This window comes from Euprymna scolopes, chromosome 45, assembly GCF_053919585.1.
Source record: "Euprymna scolopes isolate OS-2025 chromosome 45, ASM5391958v1, whole genome shotgun sequence".
Taxonomy (NCBI): domain Eukaryota; kingdom Metazoa; phylum Mollusca; class Cephalopoda; order Sepiida; family Sepiolidae; genus Euprymna; species Euprymna scolopes.
In genome coordinates, this window is record NC_136526.1 from 1,833,923 (window position 1) to 1,847,571 (window position 13,649).

A 13,649-nucleotide genomic window follows, 5' to 3' on the forward strand; every position below is an offset into this window, starting at 1 on the left:
GATAAGGTTTATTGCAAGTACATTACGTTAGTGTGGAGATTTGATGAAGTGTTTACTTAAGGGGGCAGTTCATTAGGAATTTGTTAACGTTGGACTTGAACACATCCAAGTTGTAGTCCGGTGGGAAGCAGGCAGACGGAACAGAGTTCCACAGGCGTGCAGTTCTAAGAAAGAAGCTTTGTTCATGGAATCCACGTTTTGATTTAGGCACAGATATAGAGTGGGGGAAATTTTTCACAGTGGTTTCAGCTAGACGGGTGTTTTTCGTGAAAGATTGGCGAGGGGGGATCAGAGATTGGAGTTCAGACGAGCACCTGCCATGGAAATAATGATAAAACAAGGATAGGCTCGCAACGTCTCTTCTGTAGGAGAGAGGTTGCAGAGTAGAGAAAAGGGCATCCCCCACTAAGCCACAAAGTCTATTTTGTACTCTGTCAAGGCAGGATAGGCTGTTTTTAGCAGCTCCTGCCCAGATATGGCAACAGTATTCCATCCTTGGACATACTTAGCTTTTATATAGATAGAGAATTGCATCAGTAGTGAGATATCTTCTGGAGCGGTAGAAGGATGCCACCATCTTTCCAGCGACCTTGGCAACAAACTTGATGTACGTGTTCCATTTCAGATCAGGAGTAAAGGTCAAACCCAGAAGCTTGTCAAAACACGGGGCCTCACCCAGACAAGAGCCATCCATCACAATTGATGCCAGATGGGGATCAGAGCGTTGATGATATAAGGATAGGAGTTTGGTTTTGGATGCATTAAAGGTAACCAGCCACATCTTCCCCCACTGAACCACGCGCTCGAAATCAGAGGAGAGAGAATCAGAGAGAACTTTGTCATTTACAGCCTTTGACGTTTTGCTATAGATGGTCGTGTCATCAGCATAGATGTCAACGAATCATTTAAGTATGTGTTTAGGGAGGTCATTGATGTAGATCAGGAAGAGAGTTGGGCCCAGGATTGACCCCTGAGGGACTCCAGCATTTATATTGCAGGCCTCCGATTTTTGTCCATCTACCACTACTCTTATGAGCCTATCGGAGAGAAATGATTTAATGATTGAGAAAACATTTCCAGTTATACCGTAGCTGGAAATCTTGTGAAGTAGACCCTTATGCCATACCTTGTCGAAGACCTTTGATATGTCAAGAGCAATTGCCCTAGAAAGGAAGCCTTTGTCAAGAGATTCACTAATCCTGTGGGATATAACCGTCACCACATCTGCGGTAGATCTTGCAGAGCGGAAACCATATTGTGTGTCACTAAGAAGGTTGTTCCTGCTGAGGTGGTTGACTATTTCTCTATTTAATATGGATTCCACCAACTTACTCATAACACACAGGAGACTTATTGGTCTGTACTGAGAGGGAGATGACTTATCACCTGAATTCTTAAATACAGGGCAAACTGATGAGGTCTTCCAGGGGGTCGGAAAGCACTTCTCCTTAAGGCAGCACTTAAATAGTTTTGTAAGTATGGGAGCGAGTTCTGGTTGAAGCTTTTTTAACACTATAATTGGGATGCCATCAGGGCCAGTTGCTTTACTGGAATCAAGGTTCTTGATTAGCTTAGCGACCTCATGCACGGATATTTGTATGTTACCTAGCTTGTTCTGTGTTATAGGAGGAAATATGGGGAGTTGATGGCCTTCGTCGCATAGGGTAGAATTGGCTGCAAAGTTCTTTGCAAATAGTTTGGCCTTGTCTGACGCTGACGAGATGACCTCTGGTCCATTGATAATGGTTGGGATAGAATGCACACTTCTGTTCAGGATGCTATTTGTTATTTGCCAAAACTGGTGGGAACCAAGCCGCTGATCAGCTACCTTGGATTTAACAGACTGAGCATATAGCTCTCTTGCATTTTTTATTACTCTTTTACAGTGGTTGCTGGCAGTCCTGAAAGCAGCTTTAGTCTCAGTGCATCTATTACGTTGGTAGCTATGGAAAAAGTGATTTCTGTGCGCGATAGCAGCAGCACATTCTGGGGAGAACCATGGCTGGCTGTTAGGTTTTTGTTGGAATTTTTTAGATGGTATGAATTGGTCTATGCCTACAATTAACCATTCGGTCAGATCTGATACTATAGAGGACATTTCCTTTTTAAACATGGAGTGCAGAGGTAAATCAGATATGAATGTACGGAAGCTATCCCAGTCAGCCATAAAGTATCGGTATACAGTACGGTGGAGGGGTACGTCTGGGGACTTCTTACATTTCGTTTTTATCTTAACTGATACGACGGAGTGGTCGGAGGATCCTAGAGGAGAATGAACGGAACATGAACATAGCTCAGGGAAAGTTGAGAGAAAAAGGTCTAAGAGGCTTGCATATTGACCGGGTGTATCGGGCACACGGGTTGGTTCGCAAACAATCTGAGTGAGGTCATAAGCAATGGCAAAATCATTACAAACCTCCCCTCATCATCTGTCTTATTTGAATGGGTCAGCCATTCCACGTTATGGACGTTGAAGTCACCACAGATGTGGATGTTAGCCGATGGATGTGCAGACAGTATGTGGTCTATTTTCTCAGATATGCTCTTAAAGATAGTAACTCCGCTGTTGTGGGGCCTATAGAGGGCAAATATAAATGCAGTGGTGTTAGCAAGTGCAACCCTGAAGCACATATAGGGTAAATTAGGATCTTCTCTAGAGATATCCCTGCCACACGGGAAGCCATCCTTAATGTAGGCACATATTCCATGCCCATGGCGATCTTGGGGGTCAGATTTAGCTGTTAATTATGAACTCATCTATGGAAGTGGTCGGCCCTATTCCAGTTTCACTTAAAAATAATATGTTCGGTTTCGTCTCCTGTAATTGGGTTTCAACCTCTGGAAGGTTGGAACGTAGACCCCTGATGTTGGAGAAGGAGACCTGGTAGTAGGGGTCTACGTTGGAAGATGGGGTTCTAGGTTTATTCGAGTTTTTATTATGGAGATATTTCATCCCTGAGTGGCTTCCGGGCCTTGATAAGTGGTGAAATAAAAAGTAAACACATTTCTTAATATGAAACTCGATGTCTCTGCATATGTGTGTGATGTTTGTAAAAAAAAAACCCTTGAAAATGTGCATAAAATCCAAAAGTCTAATATTATGTAAAACTAGCTGGTCACCCAGCGGTGCCTGGTCATACAAGATACTTAAACACAATATTTTAATTCATGCAGATTGTGGGTTTTTTTTGTTGTTTTTTTTTTTTACATGGAGGTCAACACTTACCAAGGCCCGGAATCCACTCGGGGATAAGGGTTATTGTGTGTACAGTAATCAATGGGATAGTATCGTAGTAATCGTCTGTAATGGAGGTTTGATAAAGTGTCTTACTTAAGGGGGCGGTTTATCAGGAATTTGTTAATGTTGGACTTGAAGACATCCAAGTTGTAGTCAGGTGGGAAACAGGCATATGGAAGAGAGTTCCACAGGCGTGCACTTCTAAGAAGGAAGCTCTGCTCATGGAATCTGCATTTTGATTTAGGCACAGATAAAGAGTGGGGAAAATTAATGACTAGTTTCAGCTAGACAGGTGCTTTTCGTGAAAGATTGGCGAGGGGGGACCAGAAATTGGAGCTCAGACGAGCACTTGCCATGGAAATAACGATAAAACAAAGACAGGTCTATTTTGTACTCGTGAGTCAATCCTCTATTGAATCTATATATAAAAGTGAAAGTGTCTGTCTGTGTGTATCTGTGTGTCTGTGTATGTACATTTCCCTACGCAATAACTCTCTTAATTTTAAGTCTACAGACTCGAAATTTGATATACAGGGTACTGAGATTTGGGAAAATCTTTGTAATTCGTTTTCGGCCAGAAATTTTGCTGTTAAGGGGTCAAAGTTCAACGATTTGACCTTTGAGAACTCTACCAAACTCCTCTGACAATTTTGGGTCTAAACATTTGAAACTTTAGATATAGGTTCTTTGGACATGGATCTAACTTAATAACTTGATTTGGGCCCAAAACAATAAATGTTAAGGGGTCATAATAGGGGTCAAAGTTAAAAAAAATTTACCTTTTTTTTTTTTTTGCTCAGCATATACCTCCAAACAAGTGTGTGTGTGTGTATGTGTATGTGTGTGTATGTGTGCGTGTGTGTATGTGTGTGTGTGTATGTGTGTGTGTGTGTGTGTGTATACATTTTCCTACCAAATAACTGTCAATTAGAGTTGCAAGGTTGCCAAAATTAAATTCAAATTGACCTCCCCCCACCTATTTTTATCTTCGGCCCCGAAAATCAACAGAGATTAGACCATACCTGTAATGACCTGATCCCTGTTGACTGCAATGTAATACTGCTTCTGTGCAGTTCTAGGAGGAGGTCCACCTTCCCAGGCTTTATCTTCTCTCTTTGAGTAGTTTATTGCTAATTGACTTAGGTTCCCTTACCAGGGAATGCTGATGGTGTTGCCCAGGCACTTCTTTAGCGGGTCAAAGTGCCCCTCTTTGGGAGGGCAGGGAAAAGTGCTAACTTACAATCCAACTTTCTGATCCTAGTGTCACAGTTCCTGCAGCAGGAGAGAGCACTGTCAGTAAGGCTTCAACCGCTGTCCCATTGACAAAATGTATCATCCCTCTGCCTGTTTTACAAGTATTTTAATGGTTGTGCTCCAATGAACTACAAGCCCTAGCACCTCCCTCGACGTAAATACCTCTGACAAACCTGACAAGCAGCAAAATCCCACCCCTACACAGTAGAGATCCCTAGATGTAAGAAAGATTTCTACTTTAATAGTTTCGTTCCGCAGACTGCTAGATTTTGGAATTCCCTTCCGGGTTCCTGCTTCCCCGACTGTACTGACATGCAGAAGTTCAAGTGTAATATAAACAGACATCTTGCTGCTCAACTCCCTACATAGTATCCCTACAAATTATGAAATTATGTCCCAGATAGTAGCCCTCTAGATCAAAGTGACACTGTGCCTTGTTTGGGATGAAAATGCAATTTAAAAAAAGAACAAACTAAATAGCCCCCACCTTTTTGTTTTGTTTTCTGTAATGACCTAGTCACTGTTGATTGCGATGTAATATTGGGTTCGGTGCAGTTCTGGGAAGAAGTCTACCCTCCCAGGTTTTACCTTCTCTGTTTGAGAAAGGGGTTAGTTTTATTGTTAATCACCTGAGGTGCCCTTTCTTTTCTTTTTTTTTTTTTTTGCAGGTTAGAGTGCTGCAACTGAGGTGGGAGGTGAATACTTCTCAATCCCCCCCCCCTTTTCGATTCTGGTGTCACACTGTCACAGTTCTTGCAGTGGGAAAGAACTAAATACCCCCATCCACGTTTTTTTTTTTTTTTTTTTTTTTTTGCAGGTTAGAGTGCTGCAACTGAGGTGGGGGGGGTGAATACTTCTCAAAAAAAACCCTTTCCGATTCTGGTGTCACACTGTCACAGTTCTTGCAGTGGGAAAGAACTAAATACCCCCACCCACGTTTTTGTTTTTTTTGTTTTTTCTTTTTGTAATAGTATAGTAGCGCCATCTTGCGTTCGGATCGGAACCGTTCAAAATTCAAGGGCAGATAATTCGCGACTTAAATACATGGCGACCCGAGACGCGTTTAGTGTTTATAATGTTTCGTCGTCTCCGTCCGCTTCATTGTTGTCGATGTTTATTTTTAAATGCGCGGCTGCATTTAGTTTATTAGAGCCACCGGTATAAATAATGGCGTGATGTTTTTAATATTTCATTTAAGCATAGTTTAGTCTCCCCTCTTCCGTTTTTTTTTTTAATATTTTATTCTTGTTGTAGGCTTTTTTTTTTTTTTTAATTTCTATTTCTGCCTCTTCTATGGAAGACTGGAATTGCCGCAAAGAATTGGGGTTTAAAATTCCTCCCTTTTTTGTTTTTCAATCCATATTTTTTTTAGAAATAAGAAAGTGATTTAGTTATTTATTTAGTCGAAGCTATTTTTAAAAGAAATCAGTATTCGTTAAAAAAAAAAAAAAGAAGAAAAACATAACAAAACAAAATCAAGTTTAATTTGCTAATAAGCTGAAACAACTCCGCGAAATTTGTTTTTATTTGCAAAACAAAAACTTTAAACTTTTTTTTATCTCATAATTTGGGATTATTTTATGCTTTTTTTACTCCAAAAATCACAATTTGGACATTTGTAAGTATATATTATTATTATTATTATTATTATTTATTTATTTACGTGCATGTATGTAAAAGCAAAAAAAAAAAAATTAATACTCTATTTTTGGTGCTTGTTTGTATAGATCTGCCCCCATGGCCGATTATAAAAATCCAGTAACGAGTTAAAACAAACCAAAAGGCGACTACACAAAACGAAACCCGGGTTCATGAAACGGGAAAAGCAAAAAAAAAAAAAAAGAAAAAAGTGATAACATTGTTTGGTTGTTGTTATTTAGGTTTATTTTTTATTTTTATTTTTTATTTTTTTTTACGACGTGCCCCCACTGCTCTAGCGTAGTATAAACACCTCCAACCTCCTGTTAAGAAGGGCTTTCGGAATAAACACCCCCCCCCCCTCAACCTCGAAAGTCGTTCTTAACATGGGGAGGTTAGGTTGGGGTTGTTTACACTCAGGTCGTTAAAAATACTGTTATTTATTACCGGATTTAGTAAAAAAAAAAAAATAAATAAATATATCTGGTTTCCACAACTACCCATCATCCTTTAAAATGACGACTTATGGAGGTTTTCGGGTATGCTGGAAACGAATATCGCATTTTAAACTTCCGCAAACCAGTAGTTTTCCGGATATTAAGCAATGCTATTTTGGTGAAAGTACACTCTCACTGGGGGAGTGGGGGGGGGGGAACCACCTGAAGATTTACCTTTTAAGTTGATTACGGGAGGTTGAAAAAAAAATGTCTTTCGGAATAAACACCCTTTAGAGGTTGGACAACCAATAATGCACATTGATCGTCATTTCTTATGTTATTGTTGGCGGCCATCTTGGTGCGCTTGCGCGTAGTTCCTGGGTTGTATTTGTTCGTGCGTACCAAGATGGCCACCAGCAATAACATACGACGAAATCACATTGCTTAATGTCCGGAAAACTACTTATTTGCAGAAATTTCGGTACTAGTACAGATAGTGATCCGGACGTAAATAATAACGTTATTATTTAAAAAGCCATTCTTAACATGGGGAGGGGAGGGTGTTTTGTACCTATTCTATACTTCAACCTTACAGTTGAATAAAAAAAAACTGGTTTGTATTACTGTACACATAGATTCGAAAAAGTTGTCAAAAAACAAATATAACAAATAAATGTTATCAAAGGCAAGATAAGTTATTTTTCTACCTAACTAGATACATTTTTTGTTTTTATTCAATGTAACATGTTTATTTAGCTCGAAAAACATGCAGTGTTTACCGATGTATTGGAAAATTCAAAATGGCGCCCGACACTCTCTTTAACATGGTAAGTTTGGGAAAAGGTGTTATAAATAATAAACTAGATAAAATACTATTTAAAAAACACCGAATATATGTCAACTTATGTCACGGTAACATATAATGAGCGAATTTCTAACATTATTTTGTCTAGTTTATTATTTATAACATCTTTTCCTGAACTTACCGTGTTAAAGAGAGTGTCGGGCGCCATTTTGAATTTTCCAATACATCGGTAAACAGTCTGCTTTTCGAGCTGAATAAACATGTTACATTGAATAAAAATACGAAAAATATATCCAGTTAGGTAGAAAAGTAACTTACCTTGCCTTTGATAATATTTATTTGTTATATATTTGTTTTTTTTTGACAACTTTTTCGAATCTATGTGTACAGTAATACAAACCCAAAAAAACATATCATAAAACTTTAATCAAACTTGAAAATAGGATTTAAAAAAAAAAAATAGCGCGGATGATCACTCTCTCTGCCCTAGCACCGAAATTTCAAATGTGATATTCGTTTTCAGCATACATGAAAACCTTTAGTTGCCATTTAAAAGGAAAATGTTAAGGCGGAAACCAGGTACAAATTGTTACCGAATAAATATTGCAAGCCATGGGGGTTGAAGTACTTTTTATTATTATTAATTGTTAAAATACCTGGGTTTGACCATTACTCCTAATCTGAAATGGAACACGTACATCAAGTCTGTTGCCAAGGTCGCTAGAAAGATGGTGGGATCCTTCTACCGCTCCAGAAGATATCTCACTACTGATGCAATTCTCTATCTATATAAAAGCCAAGTACGCCCAAGGATGGAATACTGCTGCCATATCTGGGCAGGAGCTGCTAAAAACAGCCTATTGTGCCTTGACAGAGTACAAAATAGACTTTGTGGCTTAGTGGGGGATGCCCTTTTCTCTTCCCTGCAACCTCTCTCCCACAGAAGAGACGTTGCGAGCCTATCCTTGTTTTATCGTTATTTCCATGGCAGGTGCTCGTCTGAACTTCAATCTCTGGTCCCCCCTCGCCAATCTTTCACGAAAAACACTCGTCTAGCTGAATCCACTGTGAAAAATTTCCCCCACTCTATATCTGTGCCTAAATCAAAACGTGGATTCCATGAACAAAGCTTCTTTCTTAGAACAACTGCACGCCTGTGGAACTCTGTTCCGTCTGTCTGCTTCCCACCGGACTACAACTTGGATGTCTTCAAGTCCGACGTTAACAAATTCCTAATGAACCGCCCCCTTAAGTAAACACTTCATCAAATCTCCACACTAACGTAATGTACTTGCAATAACCCTTATCCCTGAGTGGCTTCCGGGCCTTGATAAGTGGTGACCACTGTGTAAAAAAAAAAAAAAAAAAGAACCTGAAGCAATGCATTGAAAGAATTGAACGGAACTATTTTATTTATTTTACCCGTAAGCTAGATTTAAGTTTACCTTTGGGGGAAAAAATCTGTTCGGGTTCAAATTCTGTAGAAGCATTATCTTTTTGCTTCCACAAAAAAGTAATAACTTATTTTCATTTTCATCTTGGTAAATTGGTGCTGATGCACTTATTGATCCGCGCTATTTTAAATAGTATTTTCAAGTTTAATTAAATTTTTATGTTTTTATTAAATTGTATGGTTAAAGTACAGAATATGTACAAAACACCCTACCCTCCCTATGTTAAGGATGGCTTTCTAAATAATAACCTTGTTATTTCAGCACGGATCAGTAAGTGCACTAGTACCCGGTAAATTTTTACAACGTGCCCCAGCGTATTATAAACAGCCCAACCTCCACATGTTAAGAACGGCTTTCGGAATAACCCCCCCCCCCCACACACACACACACACATCGAAAGCCGTTTATAACATGGGGTACGCTGGGGCAGGTTGTAAAAAAAATACTTTAATCTTTCTAAAATATTAAAACAAAGAATTGGCACTTGTGCAGTTTAACATTCCCAAGGAAAGTTTAAAAAAAAAAGGGGGCGCTTTTGTTAACCCGACAGAACTCTCCTAAAATAAAAAGCGATTAATTTGCTTGTGAGATGCTAAAGTTTTGCTAAATTGCATTTATGCCAAAGAATTAAAAAAATACATGTTTAATTTTTTTAAAATTAACTTATATGGGTTTATTTTACAATCCACAGACGTACGAAAAAGTTGTCAAAAAAAAACAAATATATAACAAATAAATGTTACCAAAGGGAAGATAAGTTACTTTTCTACCTAACTGGATAAGTTTATAGTGTTTTTATTCAATGTAAAATGTTTATTCGGTTCGAAAAACGAGTAATATTGAGCGCTACGAAGAACAAGGCAAAATGGCCGCAATGTCTTTGACGTCTCGATAATCACTTCAAAATAAGAAATAAAACAAAATGGCTTCCGGGCCTTGATAAGTGGTGACCACTGTGTAAAAAAAAAAAATAAAAATAAAAAAATAAAAACCTCACCCGATAAATGTTACGGTAACATTTATCGGGTGAGTTTCTACCACCATTTTGTATTATTTCTTATTTTGAAGTGGTTATCGAGACTTTAAAGGTGTAAAGAGACTTTGCGGACATTTTTTTCCCCTTGTTTTTTGGTCTTGTTCAATATTTTTTTTCTTTTTTTTTTTCGAATCGAATTATCCAGTTAGGTTAAAAAACAAAACAAAAAAAGACAACTATTCCAGACAAGACCTTTGTAAATGTCGGGTAACGAAAGTTGGGCGAACCTGAAGAATCTTGTCGCCCCCCCCCCCCATTATTTTTATTTTCATTGTAAGGCATAAAAATTCCAACAAAAACCTAACAGCCAGCCATGGTTCTCCCCAGAATGTGCTGCTGCCATCGCGCACAGAAATCACTTTTTCCATAGCTACCAACGCAATAGATGCACTGAGACTAAAGCTGCTTTCAGGAACGCCAGCAACCACTGTAATAGAGTAATAAAAAATGCAAGAGAGCTATATGCTCAGTCCGTTAAATCCAAAGTAGCAGATCAACGGCTTGGTTCCCACCAGTTTTGGCAAATAACAAATAGGATCCTGAACAGCAGTGTGCGTTCTATCCCAACCATTATCAATGGACCTGAGGTCATCTTGTCAGCATCAGACAAGGCCAAACTATTTGCAAAGAACTTCGCAGTCAATTCTACCCTATGTGACGAAGGTCATCAACTCCCCATATTTCCTCCTATAACACAGAACACGCTAGGTAAAATACAAATACCTGTGCATGAGATCGCCAAGCTAATCAAGAACCTTGATTCCAGTAAAGCAACTGGCCCTGATGGCATCCCAATTATAGTGTTAGAAAAGCTTCAACCAGAACTTGCTCCCATACTTACGAAACTGTTTAAGCATTGCTTTAAGGAGAAGTGCTGGGAAAACCTCATCAGTGTGCCCTGTATTTAAGAATTAGGTGATAAGTCATCTCCTTCTCAGTACAGACCAATAAGTCTCCTGTGTGTCATAAGTAAGTTAGTGGAATCCATATTAAATAGAGAAATAGTCAACCACCTCACCAGAAATAACCTTAGTGACACGCAATATGGTTTCCATTCTGCAAGATCTACCGCAGATGTGCAGGTATATCTCATAGGATTAGTGAATCTTGACAAAGGCTTCCTTTCTAGGGCAATTGCTCTTGACATATCAAAGGCATTCGACAAGGTATGGCATAAAGGCCTACTTCACAAGATTTCCAGCTACGGTATGACTGGAAATGTTTTCTCTTTCATTAAATCATTTCTCTCTGATAGACTCATAAGAGTAGTTGTCGATGGACAAAAATCAGAGGCCCACAGTATTAATGCTGGAGTCCCTCAAGGGTCCATCCTGGGCCCAACTCTCTTCCTAATCTACATCAATGACCTCCCTAAACACATACTTAAATCATTCGTTGACATCTATGCTGATGACATGACCATCTACGGCAACACATCAAAGGCTGTAATTGACAAAGTTCTCTCTGATTCTCTCTCCTCTGATCTCTAGCGCATGTTTCAGTGGAGGAAGAAGTGGCTTGTTACCTTTAATGCATCTAAAACCAAACTCCTATCCTTACATCATCAATCTGGCATCAATTGAAATGGATGGCTCTCATCTAGGAGAAGCCCCATGTTTTGACAAGTTTCTGGGCTTGACCTTTACTCCTGATCTGAAATGGAACACGTACATCAAGTTTGTTGCCAAGGTTGCTGGAACCTTCTACTGCTCCAGAAGATATCTCACCCCTGATGCAATTCTCTATCTGTATAAAAGCCAAGTACGTCCAAGGATGGAGTACTGCTGCCACATCTGGGCAGGAGCTAAAAACAGCCTATCCTGCCTTGACAGAGTACAAAATAGACTTCGTGGCTTAGTGGGGGATGCCCTTTTTTCTACCCTGCAACCTCTCTCCCACAGAAGAGATGTTGCGAGCTTATCTTTGTTTTATCGTTATTTCGTTATTTCCCGGTGCTCGTCTGAGCTTCAATCTTTGGCCCCCCCCTCGCCAATCTTTCACGAAAAAAACCCGTCTAGCTGAAACCACTGTCAAAAATTTTCCCCACTCTTTATCTGTGCCTAAATCAAAACGTAGATTCCATGAACAAAGCTTCTTTCTTAGAACTGCACACCTGTGGAACTCTGTTCCGTCTGCCTGCTTCCCACCTGACTACAACCTGGATGTCTTCAAGTCCAACATAAACATGTTCCTGATAAACCGCCCCCTTAAGTAGACACTTTTATTAAATCTGCACACTAACGTACTGTACATGCAATAACCCTTATCCTTGAGTGGCTTCCGGGCCTTGATAAGTGGTGACCACCTTGTAAAAAAAAAAACAATTATTTTTCAATTTTTTTTTTTCCACCCAATTATTATCGAATGGACTATCAGTTAGAAAGGTCAGATTATTAAAAAAAAAAATGAAAAGTCAATATTTAAATATTCGTAGGTGGGGTGCTCAGTTTCTAATCCAATGTCCTAATAAATCGATCACCCATTTTAGAAACACAACAATGGATGTTTTTAGGCCAAATTTCGTGAATTTAGCCTTTTTTCATTTTTTTTTTTTTTTTTTTTTTTTTTTCGCTTTTAAAAATCTCAAAAAAGGCTTAAACGGCTTAAAAAAAATGCTGAATTCGCGAAATTTGCCTAAAAGTCGAGTGGTTCTAAAATGGGTGATCGATTTACTAGAATGTTGCATTAGAAATTGAGCACCCCTTACAGATATTTAAATATTGACATTTTTTTCATTTTATTTGATAATCTCGTAGACTAGTTTCCATACAATAAAAAAGGATGAGCAGATTCTTTATGTCCGCCTATAATAAAGTTCAATATTTGAAATCCTATTGAAAAAAACAAAACAACAAAAAAAAACAAAAACAGAAAGACCAGGACAATGGTAGGGATTAAATCTATTTATTTATTTATTTATTTGACGATTTATTTATTTATTTATCTATCTATTTATTTATCTATCTATTTATTTATTTATTTATCTATCTATTTATTTATTTTTCATCCTGAAAAATAAAATCGTATGCTACAGAAATTGAACTGTTTGTTTTGATTAAGTTTGTATATTTACTTTAATCCTAACAAATTTATTTTTGCGAAAGTCTGTTTGGTTTGGTTTGGTCCATGTACAAATACCATAGGTATGTCCAAAGCGCACCACAAAATTACCCCCCTCTCATATGTAACGTGATATAAGTTAATAATATTTATAAATGGTACAAAAGTTATATTAAGTTAATATAACTTTTGTACCATTTATAAATATTATGGTTATTAAAAAAAAATTATGTACAAAAAATACAGGGTTTTTATTATAATACACATAGATTCGAAAAAGTTGTCCAAAAACAAATATATAACAAATTATAAATTAAAATATGCATCAAGTGCGCTTTTTTTTTTTTTTTTTTTTTTTTTTACACGATGGTCACCACTTATCAAGGCCCGGAAGCCACTCGGGGATAAGGGTTATTGCAAGTACAGTACGTTAGTGTGGAGATTTGATGAAGTGTTTACTTAAGGGGGCGGTTCATGAGGAATTTGTTAACGTTGGACTTGAAGACATTCAAGTTGTAGTCAGGTGGGATGCAGGCAGACGGAACAGAGTTCCATAGGTGTGCAGTTCTAAGAAAGAAGCTTTGTTCATGGAATCCACGTTTTGATTTAAACACAGATAAAGAGTGGGGGAAATTTTTCACAGTGGATTCAGCTAGACGGGTGTTTTTCGTGAAAGATTGGCGAGGGGGGGGGCAGAGATTGGAGTTCAGACGAGCACCTGCCATGG

The 13,649-nt window shown here is 38.4% G+C and overlaps 1 long non-coding RNA gene across 1 annotated transcript in view; it reads left to right on the forward strand.

The window, feature by feature from the left end:
- The first annotated feature begins 5,501 nt into the window (after positions 1-5,501).
- Positions 5,502-13,649, forward strand: part of LOC145269122 (uncharacterized) — a 29,115-nt gene continuing 20,967 nt past the window's right edge. The window contains exon 1 of the long non-coding RNA XR_013864960.1: positions 5,502-6,110. This is a non-coding gene — a long non-coding RNA (uncharacterized LOC145269122). The remainder of the gene's footprint in view (positions 6,111-13,649) is intronic.